An 8,710-nucleotide genomic window follows, 5' to 3' on the forward strand; every position below is an offset into this window, starting at 1 on the left:
TTCACTTTCTAGCTCAGGTTACTTGTTGCCTGCCTCTGGCCATTTTCCAAGTGTGGGAACTCACTCTCCATCCAAATGCACTCCAAGCTCCCCACAGTGGGAGGGACCAGGTCTCTCATTTCTTGTGTCTGAGCCGCTTTCTTGTAGCTCTTCATTCCGTGGGTGAGCTCATCCAATCCCATGGGTTAAGTCCCACCTGTGTGAGGACAGTTCCCACATTTCCATCTGTAGCCAGAGCCTCTCTGCTGAGCTCCGTTATCACAGAGCCAGAGGCCTGGTTGGCTGACCACGTCTCTCTCAAGCTTCACATGGCCAGAATGCAGCTCTGGTCCTCCGTGTCCTGCTGTATCCCTCAGGTCTTAACTTAGGCATCACTTCCCCAGAATTTTATATATATTTATATATATATTTTAAGTATCATATTTTATTTGTATAAAGGAGGGGTCCTTTTATATCTACATCAAGGAGTAGTATATATATACTCTCTTTTATAAACACCCCAGATTTTCCTTCACAAACCTTGTCACCCATCATCAGGGTATCTTTTCCATATGGATATTTCATTAACAGTTACCTGTCTTGCTGGAATTTAAGTCCCACGGGGCCTAGATCAGCCCCATTTGCTCACCACTGTCTCCCGAATGCTCAGCACTGGGCCTTGTATAGAGTAGACCCTCAGTAAATATTTGCTAAGGGCAGGAATGGCTTCCCCCCAACCCCATCCTGGTGCGGGATCTGTCTGTGCGTACACTCGGCGTACAATGTACGGCAAGGGGGCTGCATGGTGACGAAAGCTTGAACACTTTCTTCGTGTCAGGTTCTGAGTTAAGCCCTTTTCTCACATTACATCGTCTAATTCTTGCTACCACCTGGGAAGGTAGGTTTTATTGCTGCTCCTATTGAAAATTTGACCAGAGGGAAGCCACTTGTCCGAGATCACACACACATCCTGGGCCGGGGGGTGGGGGGCGGCGGGGAGGGAGGGCAGAATGCTAACCAGCCCCTCATTTCACAAAGGACACCCAGGGTGCTAATACTGAGGGACTCTCAGCAAAAGGCCCCTGGCCTGGTGTCAGAAAACCTGAGGTGAGTCTCAGCCCTGTGTTGCATACGTAGCTTTGGACCTTAAGCCACCTCCCGATTCCTCCAAGCCTCAGCTCCCTCGTTCTTGTCATTCTACTTCCACAACCAGGTGTGAGATGCTACAGGTAAAAGCCCCTGGAACTGCTTAAAGAACAATTCTACAAACAGGGGCCGATGGCTGCTGCCCTGGGCTGCCTCATCTGAACTTGAACTACCTCCCTACCTTCTGGCAGAAGCAGATAGTAGAGGCTGCAGACCGAATGGGGACACAGAGGTATTTTGTTTGACTTGCAGAGCGCTTACAACACGTTTTCCATTTGTTGTGTGAACATTACGAGGTTCCATCTAAGAGTCCAGATGTCTACCTTCTCTGGAAAAATCGGAAGCTCCTGCCATGTTGGTCCCACGGTTCTGTGCAGCACCCGCTGGCGTCAATTGGCTGGAGCTGCCGTACTCTCCAGGGTGCCAACCCTGGGAGACTGGGAGCCAGGCGTCAGGTGTTGCCTTTGTTCTTCCAACAGTGAGGACACGTGTTTCTGTGTCGGTGTCTGTATCAGCACCAGGAACACCAAGCCTGGACCACAGGACAGCACAGTATGAGATCATATGAGTGAGTGCAGTTCTTGGTGGAAGAGAAGGATAATTGCAGGGGTTTAATAGGCTATGTGTGTTTCAAAACAATACAGGCCAAATAAGGGTCAGCAAAAATACAACCCCTCCCCCAGCACTACCCTTTATGTTACCTCTCCGGCCCTTAGGAGATTTTGTGTTTCAAATGCCTGCTTTGGTTAAACAAGGAGTTTTCTGACCAAAAGTATGCACTTAGTCTACAACACTCTGCCACTGCCTCTTCTCTCTCAACTGATCTATGTGTTCAAGACCTTGCCCAGTGACTACTAGTGGATGGGTCCCAAGACCCTAAACATCTTGACAGAAAGCATCAGATCAATGAACCAGACCCAAGGTGTTCTGTACCCTCCCGTTTCTGAGCTACAGGAGACTCCCCGAAAGAAACTGAGAGATGACAACTAGTAATAGATAATAATTCTGCCAGACTCCTGGGTTGCAGTTATCAGTTTGCAAAGCACTCTCATTCACTCAACGTTTACTTGATAAATATATGTTAAAGCTCTGTTACAGACAGGCACAGAGGTAGGCACCGCAGGCATGACGTTATACCAGGTAGTCGAGATCCTGCCCTGAGAAATCTTCCAGTCTGGCAAAGAAACATTTTTAGAACCAACATTTCCATAGCATTTTACCATGAACCAGTTGCTGTTCTAGGTGCTTTACCTAGAGTAACTCATTTACTCTTCAGAGTAATTCTATGAGGTAAGTACTGCTTTTGTCCCTATTTCACAGATGTGGAAACTGAGGTTACAGAACTTAAGTACCTTGTTCAAGGTTAGTGATGGAGCCAGCTGTCTGATTCACAGCAGCACGTTGGTAGAGGTAGCCCTTTGTGACCATAGATTGGGAAGCTGAGACCCTCACTAGTGGAGATTCCCAAGACCAAGACCACAAGGCTGGATCACCCCACCCCATGGCCCTGGACACTCCTCCCATTCCACTGCAAAACTCAGAGACACCTATTCATAGGAGAAGAAATCACCACACTGGTTGGTCTGGTCTGAGAATGCCAGGGCTGTGCTAGCAGGATTTGTAGGTCCCGAGGCAATTTGCATCTCCTCTTGGAAGTTTTCCTCATCAAAACAGCAGAAATCAGTGCAATAAATATAGTTAGAATGAAGTGGCCTTCTCACACTCCCCGCGTCTTCCTAAGGAAGAGAATCGTGAGAGACGCATATTGGCTCCCGCTCTATCACATCCTTCCCACCTCGCCCAGTCCTCCCACTGGGGATCTTCCTTGCTCCTGTCGACAGCATTTGAGATGTTGGGGGGCTTTTAGTGGATGTTCTTTGTCACTGCATCTGTGAGGATTCAGCACAGCTAAGATTTAAGAGCCAGAAAGAGTTTAACTTCTTCCAAGCATCAAAAGGGAAAAAGTTCTGTCTCATAAGCAATTAGAGAAATGTAAAACAAAGCCGTGAGATTTTGGTTCTCATCCATAATATTAACTATGAGTTTGAAATATAATATTCAATGTTAGCAAGGGTGTGGTAAGATAGATACAAATGCATACTTCTTGTTGGAATAAAAGCTGGTGCATCTGTGGAATGCAGTTGAACAATATGCTCTTTAGCCCAGCCGTTCCACCCTTATGCTTAGAACAGAGCCTCAGACAGGTGTTTATGGTATAAAGTTGTCCATTTAACGTTTTTTGTATGCGCCAAAAATGGAAACAACTTCCAGGTCCTTGAAGAGGGGAATTGTTACATAAATTATGGTATAGCCATAGGCTAGAATACATTTTTTTTTTTTTTTTTTTTTTTGCGGTACACAGGCCTCTCACTGCTGTGGCCTCTCCCGTTGCGGAGCACAGGCTCTGGACGCACAGGCTCAGCGGCCATGGCTCACGGGTCCAGCCGCTCCGCCGCATGTGGGATCCTCCCGGACCGGGGCACGAACCCGTGTCCCCTGCAACGGCAGGCGGACTCTCAACCACTGCACCACCAGGGAAGCTCTAGAATACATTTTGAAATAGTTGACTGGTGTGGGAAAATGCTCACAATCTGTTACAATTAAAAAATCAGAGTGCAACATCAAGATGTAGTTAGTTTCTAATTATATAGTCTTTACCAATTCATAGAAATATGGCTGGAAAGAAATACCACGAGTGCTGTCAGTAGTAGTTTCTAGACTAGGCTGGCCAGTAATGTATGTTTCCTTCTTTATTCTTTCCTAGAATTTCCAAATTTCCTCAAATGGTCACGGATTGGGTTTTTTTTTTCTTTTTGCAGTATGATTATAAAAAAAGAAAGCAGTCAAAGACATTAAGTCACCCTGAATCCTGTTTATTACCAGCCAAGTTTTCAGAGGCTTGGTTTGTAAAATGAGGACAACTGTACCTAAACGGCTTCACAGAATTGCTGTGAAGATAAAATAAGAAAACATATGTGACATGCTTTGTAAATTGTAAAGCGCTGTACAAATGTTAGCTGTTGTTAACACAAAATTAACTCCAACAATGTAAGAGAAAAGAAATCCATAATAAGATACCTCGGGCTTTGACAGAGGAACGAGGAAAATACAAGAAGGAGCTAAGAATGGAAAGAAGGAAAAGGCCACAGGAATCCTGAATAATGTTCACCAACATCTCTCGGGAAGCCCAGGGAAAAAGTTTAACAAGAAGCCAAAAAAAACCCTTACAAGGCAACCAAATGCTAACAGCACTGCTTGACTAGCAAGCCACATAAGATGTTCTGTCTTCATTAAAAAAAAAAAAAAAATGAAAACAGAGAAATGTTCCAATCAGGAGAATTGGGGAGCTCACTCATTGTGACAGGCAGGTGAAAATCAGAATTGACTCAGGTCACAATGTATTGGAAAAGTGTCTTGCAGGATCTGACTTAACTTCAAAAGTAAAAATAAGCACCCCAAGGGAGAGAGGGAGAGGAGACTTAATTATCACAGGGCCAGGGCTGGTTGCAGAAATGACAAGGACCCAGAGAAAGGACTCAAATTCTTTACCTTGTGAAGGAAGACACTTGGGGTCTGCCACTACCGGCCATTCCCTCCTGTTTGAAACACTCTCCTCTTCTAGTTTCTGAGCCCCTTGACATGTCCTGTAGCTCCTTCTCTGACTTTCCTTCCTCTTCCCGACCTCCACACAGCGCCTGCTCCAAGGGTCCTTTATTTCTCTCTGTTCTTTCCTACCCACACTTTCTCCCCATTCCCAGCTAACACCTACAAAGTTCCACCTCCACAGGGGGTCTTTCCCCAACTCTCACTCCATCTCTCCCACTGCCTCGTGGACACACCTCTGAGTAGAAGTCCTTCCTACTAAGATGGCCTAAAGCCAAATGCAGCTTCTTAAAAACCAAACAAACAAAAATCGTTTCAGTGGATCCTCATCTGCTGTTCCTGATAATATATCTGAATATATCTGCTAGAAACACTGGCTTCCTCTTGTGCTTCTTCCTCTCTTCCCAAACTAACTCATCATGTCTCAAATCCTATTGACACACCCTTTCATATTTTTCTTTTATCCAACCGTTCCCCTGCCCCCACCCAGTCCGGATCTTTATAGGCTACTCCAGCAGCCTCCTGACTGGTCTGGCCATCCTTGTATCTCCTCTCCCCAATCCCTTCTAAATGCCACTGTCAAAGAGAGCTTCCCAAGACCACACCCCCTCCTGACTTGGATTCTGCCAACTGAGGTTCTCAATGACTACCTTGTGTCTATTACATAAAGAGCAAATGCTTTGCCTGATATTCAAAGCTCTTGAGCCCTCGTGAAGGGCTGGATGAATGGCTTGGCCAAGTCCAGTTGAACGGTTGGGCCAAGATGGTGGCCAAGATTAGATTTCAAGCGTGAAGTTAGGTTACCAGTTGCCAAGAGGTAACTGAGTGTGGGCAGGGTTTTCAATGGTCAAAAAAGGTCGAGACTGAGGAGGGAATGTAATTGCCAACATCTGAGCACAAGGGGCAACATCCCAAAGTGGGTCAAGACAACAGAATCATTTCAGAGATAGAAAGTAGTACCGAGAGGAGAAGCAAGAGACTGGGTCCCAGAAACAAGGACCACATGCGCAGAAGTGCTGGAGTTGGAGCCCAAGAGGCCCTTCGGCATGAGCTGTGAGAAGCGTGTTTGCTCCGAGCCCAAGAGGCTGATGCTGGGCAACATGACGCATCTGAAGCCAGCTTTGCTGGGCACTTGCTCCCCACGCAGTGCTTACTCTTCTCCATGCGTGTAAGGCAAGCTGCACCCTCTGACAAAGGCAAGAGTGCAGCTCCTTGAAAATTAACCAAAATTAGTTCTTTTGGTATGTTCTCCTCTACATGAGCCCACCATTCCATGCTCACTGCCCTTCAAAACAACTATGTATCCCCATCTCTAGTCCTTTCCGTCATTTCCCCAGCCTAGAATGTCCATGACCCAACCACGTTTAATTCTCATCCAACCTTTCTGGCACAGCTCAAGTCCCACGTCTACACCCAGTTCATGAGAAATTTCCTTCTTTCTGAATTCCATGTAAAAAAGAAACCAGGGGAATAAAGGACTTGCTGGATCTGGATCTGTGCTACTCCTTTGTCAGTGAAACTGCCTTAGGTTGTCAGTGACCTTTGAACGTTTTTGGCTTCCCTTCCGAGGCAGATGCTGTCAGCTGGCTAACTACCACCCATTTCCAACCTTGTCTACCTCCACCACAGAGGCCAGAAAGCCTAAACATTCATGTTCCCAGCCTCTTTTAATGCTAGGATGCCCATGTGACCCTGTTGTAGCCAATGATAGATAATCTCAAGTCTTACACCATGGGGTTGGTGGGAGTGGGATAGGTAGGGGTAAGGGGTGCTTCTGAAAAGCATTTTTCCCAATGAAAGAGACAGGAAAATTTGGTATCCTACCTTTTCTTTCTGTTCTTGCCTCAAACATTGGCATGATGCTTGGGGCTGCAGCAGCAATTTTGTGACCATGAGGAAACAAGCACAAGGATGAGAAGCCAGTTGCTACAAATGGACCTATAGGGCCTGGTCCCTAAGGACATTGTTAAGCAGCTAAACCAACATCAACATTCACTCACCTTCAGACTACTTATTATAAAAAAAAAATTTTTAGGGGCTTCCTTGGTGGCGCAGTGGTTGAGAGTCCTCCTGCCATTGCAGGGGACGTGGGTTCGTGCCCCGGTCCGGGAAGATCCCACATGCCGCGGAGCAGCTGGGCCCGTGAACCATGGCCACTGAGCCTAAGCGTCCGGAGCCTATGCTCCGCAACAGGAGAGGCAACAGCAGTGAGAGGCCCGCGTACCGCAAAAAAGAAAAAAAATTTAATCTTACTTGTTTAATCTACTTTTAGTTAATTTTTCTGTTACTTGCATCTAAAAAGCATTCCTAACTCAAATCATCTTCCTTACCAGACTGAGAGCTTTCTAGTGGCAGGGGCCATATCTTCTACATCTTTGCTTCCTCCAGCATGTAATATAGGGCGTAGCCTATAATCAACCTTAATAACCATCTGCTAGCAGTTGGGAAAGGACCGAGGGAGTTTTCTACCCCTCAAAGTGTCTATTGAAGCAGACAAGACATGGGATGAAATAGATGAAATAGTGGTAAACTAATGAGATGTTCTAGACCTAACTGAAAATTTTGATGTAAATAAATCCTGCCTACCAGATGGCATCCACCCAAGAGCTCTGAAGGGTGTAATTGCAGAAATGTTGGCCAAAATGTGTGACCTATTAATATAAAAGGCCTCAGGTCCCAGAAGCCTGGAGGATGGTTAAAGTCCTTCCCACCTACAAAACTGCCTGCAGAGAAGCCTGAGAACCAGAGAGCAATGGGTCTGCATTCTATTCCAAACATGCTGATAGAATCTGTAAGCGAAATCACAGGACACCTATAGAACATGAACTTGGTGGAAAGCTGGCAGGGTTCTTCCTAAAGGAGATTCAGAAAAGGCTAATCTGCAAATTCTCTTTTCAAAGGGAGCAGTTAGAGAGGCCTGACGGGAGGGAGAAGGAGGGGACCAGTGGACAGGTCATATGTGGAATTCCAAAAAATCTGTGGTGTGGTTTTAAAACACAGGTTCATAAACATACATCTACTCTGGGATCGGTGAGACTGTGGCCTCAAAACTGGAGGTAAGAATAAAGACGCACATGACTTAATAGAGACTTGCTGATGGTGGGCTCCCTCAGTAATGTCACTGAGACCAACAGGAAGTGAACAGTTCGGGCACCATTTAGAAGAGGGAGTATTCACAGCAGCAAACTTTCATCTACATACGACCACAGCCCAAAGCTCAGAAAACAGGGATAGGGTTGCCAGAGAAAACACAGGACTGCCAGTTATATTTGCATTTCAGAGAGACAACAGACAGTTGTGTCGTATAAGTAGATCTCAAGTATAAGTATGCCCCATGCAACAGTGGGGACATACTTACACTACAGAAGTATTCACTGGTTCTCTGAAATGGAACTGATACTGGGTGTTCTGGTTTTCTGTGGGTTTTGTTTGTTTGCTTTAACATTTTTTGTGTATCTTTAATTTTGGTTTTTGCTAAGTCTTATAACCTGAGACTGGGAGATACAGAGGGAAGCTGGAAGAGCCATGTGAGAAGGCCGAGGGGCGGCAGAGAGGGACACTGGAGGAGGAGGAATCTCACCCAAATCTATGACACAACGTGCCCTGGGTCCTCAAGACTTTGGGGGGTGGGGCGGGGGGGGGAGCAGAGAGCAGGGAACAACAGTTAAGAGACAACAGTACAGCCTAGCAGCGAAAAGCACCAACTCTGGAACCAGACTGTCTAGGTTCCAATTCCTCGCTCTGGCATTTACCAGCCAGGTATTTTGGAGCAGTTGCTTAACCACCCTGTGCCTCAGTATCGTCGTCTGCAAACTAGCATGAAAAGAGGATCCACCTCGTATGTTACTGAGGATTAAATGGATGGACACACGTAAGGTGCCTAGCAGAGTGCCTGGCACCTACGAATGTCAGTTCCCATCTTGTGCAGAGGTGAGCCAGATCGGGTCCGCATGTTGGTGTTTACCTTTACCTAGTGGCTTCT

The sequence above is a fragment of the Orcinus orca genome, chromosome 10, assembly GCF_937001465.1.
Source record: "Orcinus orca chromosome 10, mOrcOrc1.1, whole genome shotgun sequence".
Lineage (NCBI taxonomy): Eukaryota > Metazoa > Chordata > Mammalia > Artiodactyla > Delphinidae > Orcinus > Orcinus orca.